Source organism: Triturus cristatus, chromosome 5_2, assembly GCF_964204655.1.
Source record: "Triturus cristatus chromosome 5_2, aTriCri1.1, whole genome shotgun sequence".
NCBI classification, from domain to species: Eukaryota; Metazoa; Chordata; class Amphibia; order Caudata; family Salamandridae; genus Triturus; species Triturus cristatus.
The window spans coordinates 36,896,570-36,909,437 of NC_140588.1; the positions used below are offsets into that span (position 1 = coordinate 36,896,570).

General features: G+C 51.3%; 1 protein-coding gene across 4 annotated transcripts in view; it reads right to left on the reverse strand.

Moving 5' to 3' along the window:
* The window catches only part of HJURP (Holliday junction recognition protein), a 678,247-nt gene that overhangs the window by 397,435 nt on the left and 267,944 nt on the right, over positions 1 to 12,868 (reverse strand). The window lies entirely within an intron of this gene.

Here is a 12,868-nt window from a genome sequence, read left to right on the forward strand (position 1 = left end):
TTTTATTTTTCGAACCACCATCCGGGTTTAGCTGCAGAGTCGCGGTGCCAAGACTTCGGGGTACAGGCCGAAGACGTTAGGTCAACGGTTCTGGTTGGTCTGGGGCGTTCCCTGGACTGACAGGCGTACTCCTTAGCAGAAGATGCTCACCCGCCGCGAGCGACACGATTAGAGGATGGAGCTTTTCAAGATGGAGAGACCCGCTGAGGAAATTAACTTTACGACAAAAATATGTAATATAATGAAGAGCTAACGTTTTGTATTATTATGTCTGTTTATACTATTTAGTATGATGGTGTTTACTGTAGGTTATGTATTCTTCTCCTCTCAAGTGCCATTTGCACCCACTGTACAGCCTATACCTCCTCCTACTGTCTCCTTGCACTCTTTCCACCCTCTGCCTGAACACGAACAAGCTAGACGTTCTGAGTTTGTAAACAATTCATTTATTCAACTCCTACACCAGCACCAACTAGTTATGAATACAACAAATTGCTGGGTGTGTGGTTTGATGCCACATACCATTAACAAGGGTATCCCGTATCTAGTGCTGCCGTTTAGCTATAATGGATCGTCATGGGCATTCCAGACTATGTTTCTTTTTGCATTAGATGCCTACTCCCCGTGACAACCGCGTTCCATCAGACCTAGCACAAACAATAAGGCCTTAATGAAAGGAGTCGCTGATATGAGCAGAGATATCGACGCATACTCATCTATTCCCAAGGATGAATTACGAGCTTATGTAGGTTGGAACGCGACGGAGTATAGCATTAGTCTGGGTGAAAGGCAGCGAAAAATGTCATCCCCAATTTGGGTCGTACCCCACATAGGTCGGTTCTGTTTACAAGGTCATGGTCAGAATCCAAGGGCTCAACTGGGGAAAAGTGACTGTACTGAAACGTACACTTTTCCATCAAAATTTTCCCATGCGTTTTTGGCTGCCAAGGGTACATATTTTGTCTGCAATGACCGAGCATATACATGGTTGCCCCCTGATTTCTCGGGCACATGTTATATTGCAAATTTGCTACCGCCAACATTTACTGCTGCCTCTGATTATCACAAGACCAGAGTTGTGAGAGGCGTTGTTAGTCAGGAGGATACTGCCGGTCAGGAAGCGGGAGACTTCTTTCTGGGTTTCCTGCCGTTTTGGGGACCGATGGTCAATAGTAGGAACCTGAGACAACTGACTCGTGTGGTTGAATCCACTGTTAATGTAACGGCTGGTGCCCTTGGTAATTTGACAGCTGAGCTCCAAGCGGATCGCCTCATGACTTTGCAGAACCGGATGGTTCTAGACGTCATACTTGCAGACCGTGGTGGGGTATGTAAGGTCATCCAATCTAGCTGTTGCATTTTCATACCAGATAACGCTCCAACAGTTTATCAAGCCATCTCCAAACTGCATAAAATATCCGAATCTATACATGTGGATAAAGGAGATTGGTCATTGATGGGGTGGTTCTGGGAACTGATATCTGCCTGGGGATGGAAAATTCTGATGATCATTGGAATGATCTTAGCCATTCTTTTCCTGTTCTGTCTGTGTATACAGTGCGCTCCTGCGATATGTGGCCTCTGTGCTACATCGTGTATAAGGAAACCTGTATCGAGGGACGAGCTAAGCAATAGGATGATGCTACAGCAACATCTCCATGACCTTATGAATATAGACCTGGACTCGGATTAAAATGAGTATAGTTATTGCCTATGTAAGGGCAAAAGGAGGGTCTGTGGTACTTTAAATTTTGCGACCGCGTAGGAGGCATGGCCCTACCCTGCCTATCTCGGTATCAGCGAACCGCGAATGGCCAATGCAGTATGTACAAGTGTTTTGCATAACGTTTCATCGATAAATTCACTTTGTATACGATATTATACATTGACTTCGTGGGTTCCATTTTAGAACGGTAGCCATCTTATGGTTGCCCTCACATAGGCTGCACAATAAGGACATGCACAGGCCTTCTGAACACATGTGCCTTCTATTTGACTTCTCTGTGACCTGTGCGATTCGGCTCCACTGCCCGAGGTCAGTCCGGTCTCACGAGCTCACCTTCCTACGGCCACCTGTGATTAGCATCAGGGTTTGACACACCATAAAGCCTTTTCATCCCACACAAGCCTCCGGCTAATCTCTTTCACACCTGACCCTTCCTGCTTTATGGCTTGTTTTACGAGCAGGACGTGCCCGTGTTTATTGGGGCCTGCTGATATCTGATGAGGGATCTGAGCCTCGCTGGGTAAATAATTGTGGGCTGGCTGAACTGAAATGTGGGAGGGTCATCATGACTCTGCCTTTTCGTTTGTAATGAATACATATGAATGACCATATCGTAAAACGAGGAATGTGTGCCTGAATCATGATATTTTGTATATAAGGAGAAGACTGGTTTTGTAAGGTTGTGCAGTCTCCTGAGAACATACCCGTGTGTACTTCTAGGATTGCTGTTACTGGCTGCAGTCAATAATAAAACGATCTTTGACGCCACCGCAAGACTCTGTGTTTCTGTGGTCCAAGACAGGAAGAACTCGAAGTCATAGGGTGCTACCCCTGGCACCGCTGGGTTCCTAAATAACCCAGTACTTCACTGCGTCATCTAAGTGAGTTTTTTTTTTGTAAGCAGGTCACCGATATACGATGCTGCTTAAGGAATGCCCGTGCCAGGATGTGTGCAGCTTCCCCTACAGCCCAACTGGGGCTATTGAATTTCCCATTCTAACAAGCCTCCCGGCCAAGCCCACCTGTCTACATAACCAGCGATTGGAAATAGTAGTGCATTGCCAGTCGGTTTTATATTATGGTCTGAGTTCAACATTCACGGTCACTTCCCCAGCCACTTCAACAAGTGCCACTTCATTCCCATTCAGTCCGCACTCCGTCCTCCCATGTCCCCACTGCGACTGCATTCGAAGTCCAGACCACACTTCCACTACAGTCGCTCCACAGTAACACAAAACCAACCAGCAGACCGGATTCTTCATGAATGTCCCCCTTCAGATGAAAGCCGTATCAAGGGCTGCATCCAGCATGGTTTCCAGGACAGCAATAGTCAGGCTCAGAGTTTCCGTCAGGTCTTCGGTTTCCAGCCCTGACGTCGTGTCTGGTGAAGCGGGGTCACCCAGGTCCACAGTCCCAAGATGTATGGTGCCATCTTCTCCCACAGTGACTCTTCATTCCACCAGTGGAGTCTCCTCCTGGTTCCAAGTCAGTGTTCATTACATTGCATCCCTTTCCTGGGCCTCCCCTCGAATCTCCAACCATTGCCATACATCCTTCGGTGTCTCGAAGAAATGGGTCCTGCCCTGCGCCAGTACCTTCAGTTTGACGGGATACAGTAGCATATACTGCAGTTGCAAGTCCTGCAGCTTCAGTTTAAATGCCAGAAAGATTTTCCGCTGTTCCTGAACCGGTTAGGTGTAGTCCAGGTATACTGTGATTTTGCTGTTTTCGTAGCTAATGCTCTGCTTCTCCCTTGCAGCCCAAAGGATACAGTCTCTGTCACGATAATTTAATATTTTGGCTATGATGGCCCGAGCTGGGCCTGGGGGAGGGGGCGGTGGGTGCCACTTTCCACTACAAAGAGTTCTGACAGTCCTAGTGGACGTAGATGAGTGCATATCCACTGTTCCAGGAATTGCTCTGCCAAGCCTTCCTCCACACGCTCGGAGAGACCCAGGAGTCGTATATTACAGCACCTCACGTATCCTTCCGCATCTTCGGTCCGTCTTTTGAGGGCCCTCATGGCCATCGGGACCACCTGCATTTTGAGTTGCCACCTCTCACTGGCGTCTACAATGTCTCCCTCGGCTGTGGACACTTTGTCTGCTACTTTACACAAGCCCGCTCTCAGCAGGTTTGCATCGATGGACACTGTCTCAATTTGGGATTTGGGCCCTCCAAGACCCCTGTATGGCTGCCAGGAGTTCCGAACGGGTTGATTATTCCCTTGCACCATCTTCTCCATTGTCCCCAGCTCCTGTCTGCCTTGTTATGTGCTTCAGAGTGTGGCATGGCAATGCATACTGTGTGAACGTGTTGGCCCCAGCGGAGCACACTGCTTTGTCCTTGTCCATCCTGTAGGCACCAAGGATGCCCCTTGGTGCATGTGCCCTGGGCTGTGCAGCCTGTGCCGGGCCAGTCTGATCCCAGTTCGGGCCCCTTCCTGGGCACCTTCAGCCCCCTTCTCCTCCACAATGATTGCCTCAGTCAGAGAGGCACTTCTTGTGTCGTATTCAATCTACTTTCTGTGGCTTCATACACCTGTCCGGGGGGTGGAGGAGCAGTACCGACTGGGGCACGACTCGCCAGGGACTCCCCGCTGCCACATTGGGTCCGGCAGTGCCTCTTCAAGTCTGGTTGCTGCCTATCATCATCAGTGCACCGCTGTTTACAGGTGGCCCCTTGTGTCTCGCTCTTCGCACACTAAGTTCGCGGGTGGCCCCCCGCCATGGCATGGCTGTCACACTACCAGCATTGCTGTACAGGGTCTTCTGCATTCACGTGCCACCCCCATAGAGTGAACAGCCCACCCAGGCCACATGGGCGTCACTATGCTTAGGCCTCCCGGTCTCCTACAGTGGCTGTCAGTATTCAAAAGCCCCACAGATTATAACTCATGTCAAGCTGACTCAACTCAGGGAGCCAGCTATTGTGGATCTGCCGTCCTCACTTCGCCCCTCCAAGCCTAGGTCCAAGCAGGGGCCAGAGAGAAAAACACCCCCACACATCCCCCCACTATAATAACTACAGCCTGTTCCCAGTCACATGGATCCTGCCTCTAGGTGCTCCAGGTGCATGTCCTCTGCCGAACCAGTCCCACGCCACTGGGGACGCCTGTCAGCTGTCCGCTTACGGCAGGCCGCACCCGCCACGTCCAACGAGAACACAGAAGGAGCTCAATCACTCCACCCGGGGCTTCCGGACATCCACCGCTCTCTGATCTGTGGCTCAGCTGCTCCAGTCGTACACTGTCTGCACGGGGGAGGCTATGTGTGGAAAGAGAGTGACAGGTAACAGCTCCAGCTGCCCCCTCCACCTCTGCGGCCAGGTCTCACCTCTACCGGCACCTCAGTTAACGCTCTGGCCGGCACAACGCCACCAGGTGCTCTGGTCCACGCCCGGGTGCAGCAAACTTCCACTGCCTCTTGGGGCGCAAATAACAGGGCCTCAGGGTATCTGGGGCAGCTGCCCTCGGTGCACTGTCCAGCAGCCCCAGCCCCCTCCGGATGGGGGGTGCGACCACCAGGGCACCAGCCGCCTCCTCGGACTCCGCGCGCTTCTCTCTGCACGCCACCGGGGACCACAGTCGTCCCCACATCAGAGCGGGATCTCCAATTCAACAGCGCTCATCCCCAGATTCAGCAGAAGGGGTGCTGACTGCAGCCTGCAATCGCCTTCACCCAGGGGCGTATTGGCACTGCGGGCACTCGGGCATGGGCCGGTGTCTCAGTACCCTCTGTGGGCCGTTTTCCCCCCCTTTCCCAGTCCACAGAGAGCACTGGACAGGGAGAGGAAAGCAGCCTCTCTGGGTGGCCGTTCAGCGCTGATCAGCTGTGGCCTCTCCTTGACCCCCTGCCCTACCAAGCAATCACGCTGATGGTGGGCTGGGGAGGGGTGATTGTGTGCCAGAATCAGCCTCCCTTGGGACCAGGTGTTGCTCAGGCCTTTGAGTCATTTTCACCTCGCCCCCCCTGGGGCCCACGCAGCCCAGAAACAGTGTTTGCATTAAGAGCTCGCCCACAGCCCTTCTCATTCAGGGCATAGTGGGCGAGGAAGAATGGGTCTCGCTGTGGGGGCCAGGTGATGTTGGGAACTCGCACCATCTTCACCTTAGCCTCCCCCCCCACTCCCATGGATGGCCCAGCAGCTGTGTTTTTTGCTTTATCCGCTCTCCTGCCAGGCCACTGCCCTGAGGCAGTGAAGGGCTGGGGAGGGCGGAGTAATTTACAAATAGCTGGGGCCTCCCTGTTTAGGTCTCGCCTTGCTATCGCGTAAGCGATCACAAAGCGAGACTATTGTAAGGGGGCATTTCAAAGTGTTCCCAAAAGCAGATTGCATGGCGAGCACACGCACAATCACGCGCATCGTGCCGCCATGCAATCCGTTTGGCATCGCACTTCAAAGGGTCCGCTCCCCCGCCACGCTCCGCCGGGCTTGTCTTGTTTGTTTTCCTTTTTTTTTTTTTGCGTATGCCTGACACATGTTTAAATTTTTAGTAATATATTTCGAAAAACAACGTTTATGTTTATTTCTGTTGCCACAGTGATTATACCTTCATACACAATTTCTGAATGGTGAGCCAGCGCTCAGACTTAAGCCTGCTTCCCACAAACTCTAAAGCCGGGAACATTAGTCTTATGCTACATATATGCCATAAAGAACTAAAGCGTTTTCACAATTTGTATAGCATGGCTGCTTGTAGGTCTATTTTTATTTTTGTTATGTATATGGCTGCGGTGACAGGAGTAGAAACATGCTAGTTTGTCAGCACAGTATGCTATACATTTTTTTTGTGTTATTGGTGTTTTGAGCGCATTTCTTTTAGTTGCTTATGTTTTGTATATGAAGAAATATTATTAGTACTACACTTTACTTAGGGTTTGAAGTGGACCGGGTCCAAGCAGGTGCTGCAACTGGTGCCAATCAGGCTCGTATTTTTCACTGTCAATAAATAAATATATATTACCTTTGCAGCATTTTGTTTTTAAATTTAAAATGGTATTTTATCGATTGTACATAGCGCTAACGTAGCCCTAAAGTATTGCACTGTTTTACATACCCACTAGTTACATTCCACAAAACAAACCGTTTCGTTTTTTTTTTAAGCTAGGCTATGACTTTAAACTGTTTGTATGCACTAATAGGAGTAGCAAAATGCTACACAGACGGTACACTATGGTGAACATTAAATTTTAGCATTTTTTTTTAATCTATGCCGTTTATTTATTACATGTGCCTTACACATGTTTAAACCTTAGTGTTTTTTTGGGTGCACACAAGGCTTCTGTTAACAAAATAGGTGGCAATAAGGCTCGCTATGTATATTTAACAGCTTACTACACCACAAGCTGTTAGTGCTGGGGGAGGTGGGGATTTTATGCATTGAATTATATTCTACAGCTTAATTTGTGACAAATAGATATTGTTTTTTTTATAGTTAAAATCTTTACTCAGTACGTTTGTAAAAAATGTATTAACACATTTTTGCTAAAGCGGTTTGGTGATTATTAGCATTTGTGAGCTGAATATTACATGTTTTTATTTAAGATTGTTTCCGGCGTGCTTTGGTGTGAACAAAACTTTACCAGCTTGCTGTGCTTGTTTTGCATCCCACAGATGCTGCCTAGGAGTAGATTTTAATCTGTCATTCTCTGCTTGTTAGCGCTTCATTAGCCTGCCCTTGTTTCCTTTCTAAAGTGTCGATTTTCACTCAAAAACATCACACTATCGCAGACTTTCGGTCTGCTTTTGGCCCCCCAAAACCACGTTTTCAGACGGAACACTTTAGGCTTTTCTACGCCTAGGAAATAATTTGTAAATTAACTTGAGGTACACTACACATTTTTTTAGTTTGGTATTTTGTTTTAGTCTTTTGCCCAGCGACATTTAGCATATACACAAAGCACTGTAACTATTAATTTACTTTTAGGCCAATGCATTTATTTTTACCACATATATGTGTGCTCATAAACGTTTATAAAGGCAATAGTTATGGCTTTTTGTAGATGTAATTTTAGTTTAGTTAGATGTTCGGTACTAACAGTAGCAGCAAAATGTCACTTGTGCGGTACGATTTGGTAAACACTGATTTTGAGCTTACGTGTAGCGCTGTGACTAGAACCAGCTTTCTGCAAACTTCAAAGGCGGAAACGTTTGCCTTATGCTAGAAATTTGCCCGTAATGACTAGCCCGTTTTTATTATTAATACAGTAACGCTTTATTTGGCAGTTAATTATTTATGTGGGAACAGCTACTATAATTTGCGTATGCTTTCTATATGTTTAATTGTTGTTAGCATTACACTTTACTTACTGCATCTGAAAGAAACACGTTAGTTAGATTCCTCACCTTAGAATATCCCCAGGCGTCAGACTGGATCCGGAAGATTTTTCGTCAGCAATACCCCTTGCGCGTCGCTAGGCGTCGTCTGCGGCTCCGCGTCCGTCGTTGGCGTCGTAAGCGCCGATCGGGAGAGCTACCCCTTTTTAGTCTTTTTTGACTAAAATATTTTTGACTCTTTTGTCACTGTCTCGACATCTGGTGCCGGTAGGATGCCTGGTTTCAAGGCTTGCGACGATTGTCATCGACTGATGTCGGTGACCGATCACCACCGCCGGTGCCTCTACTGTTTGGGCCTCGACCACGACGCGGAGTCGTGTTCCGACTGCAGGGCCCTGACCTCGAAAGCTAGGCGGGAGCGGTCCCGCAAGCTTCTCGAGATCCGCCACTCGGCTCCGCGCTCCTCTCGATCCCGGTCCAGGAGGAGGTCCAAGGATCGGTCGCGGAGCCGCAGTCGACACCATCGATCGTCTGGCTCTTCGGGTAGGTCCAAGCGATCCAAGAAGCCCAAGAGGCAACATCGCTCTTCGGACTCCCCTCGCCGGTCGCGCGACTCGGCCGAGGCCCCGCGGCTCCATCGGAGCCGCAGGCGCCGCGCAAGTCCCCATACCCGCCGGTCCCTGGGACTGACGCGACGCCGGCGGAGATCAGTGCCTTCCTCTCGGCCATGAGGGGCCTGGCTCCGCCGTCGACGCCCGCTGGCGCGCCTTCGGGCCCCGCGGACTCGACTGGGCGTCCTTGCGCGCCGGCGGCTCCGGCCCTGGCGCCGTCGGAGGCTCCGGCCCCGACGCCGCAGGACCCCGAGGGGCCCAGGCCTGGGCCCCCGTCGACGCCGGTCGACCTCGTCACGCCTCCTCCGCCGGCGTCGACACCGGGGCCACCTCCGACGCCGACTCCGGTTGACGTCGTTCCCCGGTTTAGCCCCGGTCCGGACCCGGCGCCGGTGCGGCGTCCATCGACGCCACATCCGGCGCCGCTAGGGACACGATTTGTCTATCGTCCGGCTCCGATCATTCCTCCTGTTTACCAGGAATCGGATGACGGGGGCGACTGGGAGGGGTCTGATGACCCTATGACCCTCCAAGTTCAACTTTCTCAGGACTGGGCAGATGAACTGGGGGAGGCCAGTGGTCTGGATACCTCACCGGACACTGGATTCATCTCTCCTCCGACTGTGGCTTCGGAGGAGGGTGCAGCTTTTTCTGTGGTGCTGCACAAGGCGGCGGAAGCCCTTGGGCTCGAGCTGCCTGCCGTGGCTGTGAGGACGAACATCCTCACCGAGGTGCTTCAGTCTGCAGCAAGCTCCACTGAGCCTCTGCTGCAATTCAATGAGGCCCTCATTGACGTTCTGCAGGGCACCTGGTCCAAGCCCTCCACAGTCCCTCCTGTGGATAGGAACGTTGCCAGGCGCCACCGCCCTGCTCCGGGCGACCCCAGTTTTCTGTCCCAACACCCCACCCCCGAGAGTCTGGTTATCCAGGCCTCTACCTCCCAATCCTCCTTCCCGACCGCTCCTCCGGACCGGGATTCCAAGAGACTGGAACAGTTCGGTAAGAACCTGTTCTCCTCGCTCAGTTTGGGCTTGCGGTCTTTAAACACCGCCTGTCTCTTGGACCGTTTTTCCCACTCTCTGTGGGATACGGTGGAGGACGTGCTACCCGTGTCCGGAGGAGGCCCAGACACGACTCACCCAAGCTTTGGCCGATGGGAGAGATGTGGCACGTCATGCAATCCGATGTGGACTTGACACTACGGACTCGCTGGGTAGGGTGATTTCTACCACGGTGGCGCTTAGACATCACGCCTGGCTGCGGTCCACGTCATTTTCCGGGGATGTCCAGAGCACTCTCATGGACATGCCTTTCGATGGCACTCGCCTTTTTGGTGAGAAAGCGGACAGTGCGCTGGCTCGCTTTAAGGACTCCCGGGCTACGGCCAAGTCCTTGGGCCTCTCGGCCCCGCGGCCACGAACTTCCGCTTTTCGCTCCTTTCGTGGCCAAGGAAGGGGCTCCTCCTCCTCACGTCCGCCTAGCCACCGGCCGCAGAACCAGCCTACACGCGGACGTGGTTTCCGCCGAGGCGGTAATGGAGGACGACGCGGTCAGTCCACATCCACCCCGGCAGCATCCGCCTCAAAGCCTTCCTAGTCCGAGCTTTCAGGCCCATTCCTCGCCAGTGGGAGGCCGGGTTCGCCATCACCTGCTCCACTGGCGTACCATCACTTCGGACAGGTGGGTGCTGCAAATCGTCCGAAGGGGCTACTCCCTCCCCTTCGGGGCTACTCCCTCCCCTTCGAGACGACCCCTCCAGCCATGCCACCGCAGCACCACCGTATCTCGGAGGATCATTTGAATCTCCTGCAAGAGGAAGTTTCGGCCCTCTTGGTCAACGAGGCCGTCGAGCGCGTTCCGAGCCCAGAAGTAGGTCGTGGTTGTTATTCCCACTACTTTCTGGTTCCCAAGAAGGGCAAGGGGGGCCTACGCCCTATCTTGGACCTCAGGAACGTCAATGCCTTCCTCCGGAAGGAACGGTTCAAAATGTTAACTTTGGCTCAGGTTCTAGCTGCCCTCGACCCTGGAGACTGGATGGTAGCGTTGGACTTGCAGGACGCATATTTCCACATCCCCGTCCTGCCGGCCCACCGGCGTTACCTGCGGTTCACGGTGGGTCAGGAGCACTTTCAGTTCACCGTGCTCCCCTTCGGCCTCACCAGTGCCCCTCGGGTGTTCACGAAAGTGATGGCGGTGGTGACAGCTCATCTGCGCAGATCAGGGGTTCCAGTCTTCCCCTATCTCGACGACTGGTTGTTGAAGCCGGGCTCGCCCCGGGCAGTCATCTCCCACCTCCAGACTACGGCGAATCTCCTGCATTTGCTGGGGGTTTCCATCAACGTGCCGAAGTCACACCTGAGCCCCTCTCAGAAGCTCCTCTTCATCGGAGCGGTTCTCGATTTGGCGCAGTTCCGGGTTTATCCACCGGAACAGCGAGTCCGGGATATACAGGCCCTAATTCCCATCTTTCAGCCTCTATCCTGGGTTTCGGTCAGGCTAGTGTTGCGGCTTCTGGGGCTGATGGCCTCCTGCATCCTACTAGTGCATCACGCCAGGCGGCGCATGCGGGCTCTGCAGTGGGACCTGAAGTTTCAGTGGGCCCAGCATCACGGCAACCTGTCCGACCACGTCTTGATCTCGGAGGGCACTGCACAGCAGTTGCAGTGGTGGCTCACGGACCGCGATTGGGTCACGGGCAAGAGCCTCTCCCTACCCCTACCGGAGCATGTCGTAGTGACGGACGCATTTCTCCTGGGATGGGGTGGCCATATGGGAGAGGCGGAGATCAGAGGCCTCTGGTCTCCGGCGGAGTCTCGTCTCCACATCAACTTGTTGGAGCTGAGAGCGATCCGACTTGCACTGAAAGCCTTCCTTCCCTCTGTCAGGGGAAGTGTCGTGCAGGTGTTCACGGACAACACCACCGCCATGTGGTATTGCAACAAACAGGGCGGGGTGGGGTCGTGGACCCTTTGTCAGGAGGCTCTGCACCTCTGGACGTGGCTGGAACACCAGGGCGTCACCCTAGTGGTTCAACATCTGGCGGGCTCTCTGAACGCCAGAGCAGACGAACTCAGCCGCCGGTGCATGGATCACGAATGGCGTCTGAACTCCGAAGTGGCGCAAGGTCTCTTTCAGCAAGGGGGAGAGCCTTGGTTAGATCTATTCGCCACCGACGAGAACGCGCAATGTCAGCAGTTCTGCGCGTTGAAATTTCCAAGGCGGCACTCGCTCGGCGACGCTTTTCGTCGCGAGTGGAGTTGCGGTCTGTTGTACGCCTTTCCGCCTATACCACTTCTGCCCAGAGTGCTGAAGAAGATCAGGCACGACCGGGCCCAAGTCCTTTATAGAAATCCAACAGTGGAAACCTTCAAGGATTTGCTAAGCTCCACTCAGGGTTATAGCTTATAGTTTGTAAAAGTGATAAAAAGTTGTGCAACTTGAACTTGAATTATGTGATATTTGCAAAAGCTGTAAACAGATTTGAAGGGAGAACAAGAGCCAAAATGTTAGGAAGGTTGTTACACTGTTCCTTCTGGGTTTTTCCACACGGGTGAAGCAGAGCTGCTGGGATCAAACACTTTCACTCACTCCTAAAACTTTATTCGATCAAATGCAAAATGATCATAAAAGTACAAGATACAATTATGAGATAAAATAAAGCCTATTTACAATATTCATTTTCCTTTTAGGCAATAATATAATTAATTTCATCTATAGTTAAAAAATTAAAAACAATCAAGGCTTTTCATAATATAAAATACGTTATTGCACTGTCAGACCTCAAAAAGCTTCAAACAATTTTCAAGCTGCAAACCCATTGATTGTTAACATCTCCCTCTTTTTTCATGCAGGCCCATAGAAACGAAGCTAATGAGAAACATGTCAAGGGATCAAATAGGCCTTTTAAGAAATATTTCACTCAAACCTATATGATTGGAAGACTGGAATCCCTGCAAACAGTCAAATGATCACAGAATCGGATGCAGGACAAGTAAGTGGCTAGATTTAAACTAATTTATATAACATCTGCCAAGCAGACTCCAGTGAAGGAAGTGGCTTTGAACTGTAAAATAAATCAATCTGCCAAAATCCCTCACAATTAATAAAAATATTATCTTCTTGTGGCCACGTTTGGTGGAAATCAAATGTTCAGTAAATTGATTTCACCTCAATTTTAACATCTGCAAGTATGCAAGGTGTGACATTACACAAGGGATACTTTTGGAGCACTGGCACAGCTAGATTTTTTAGC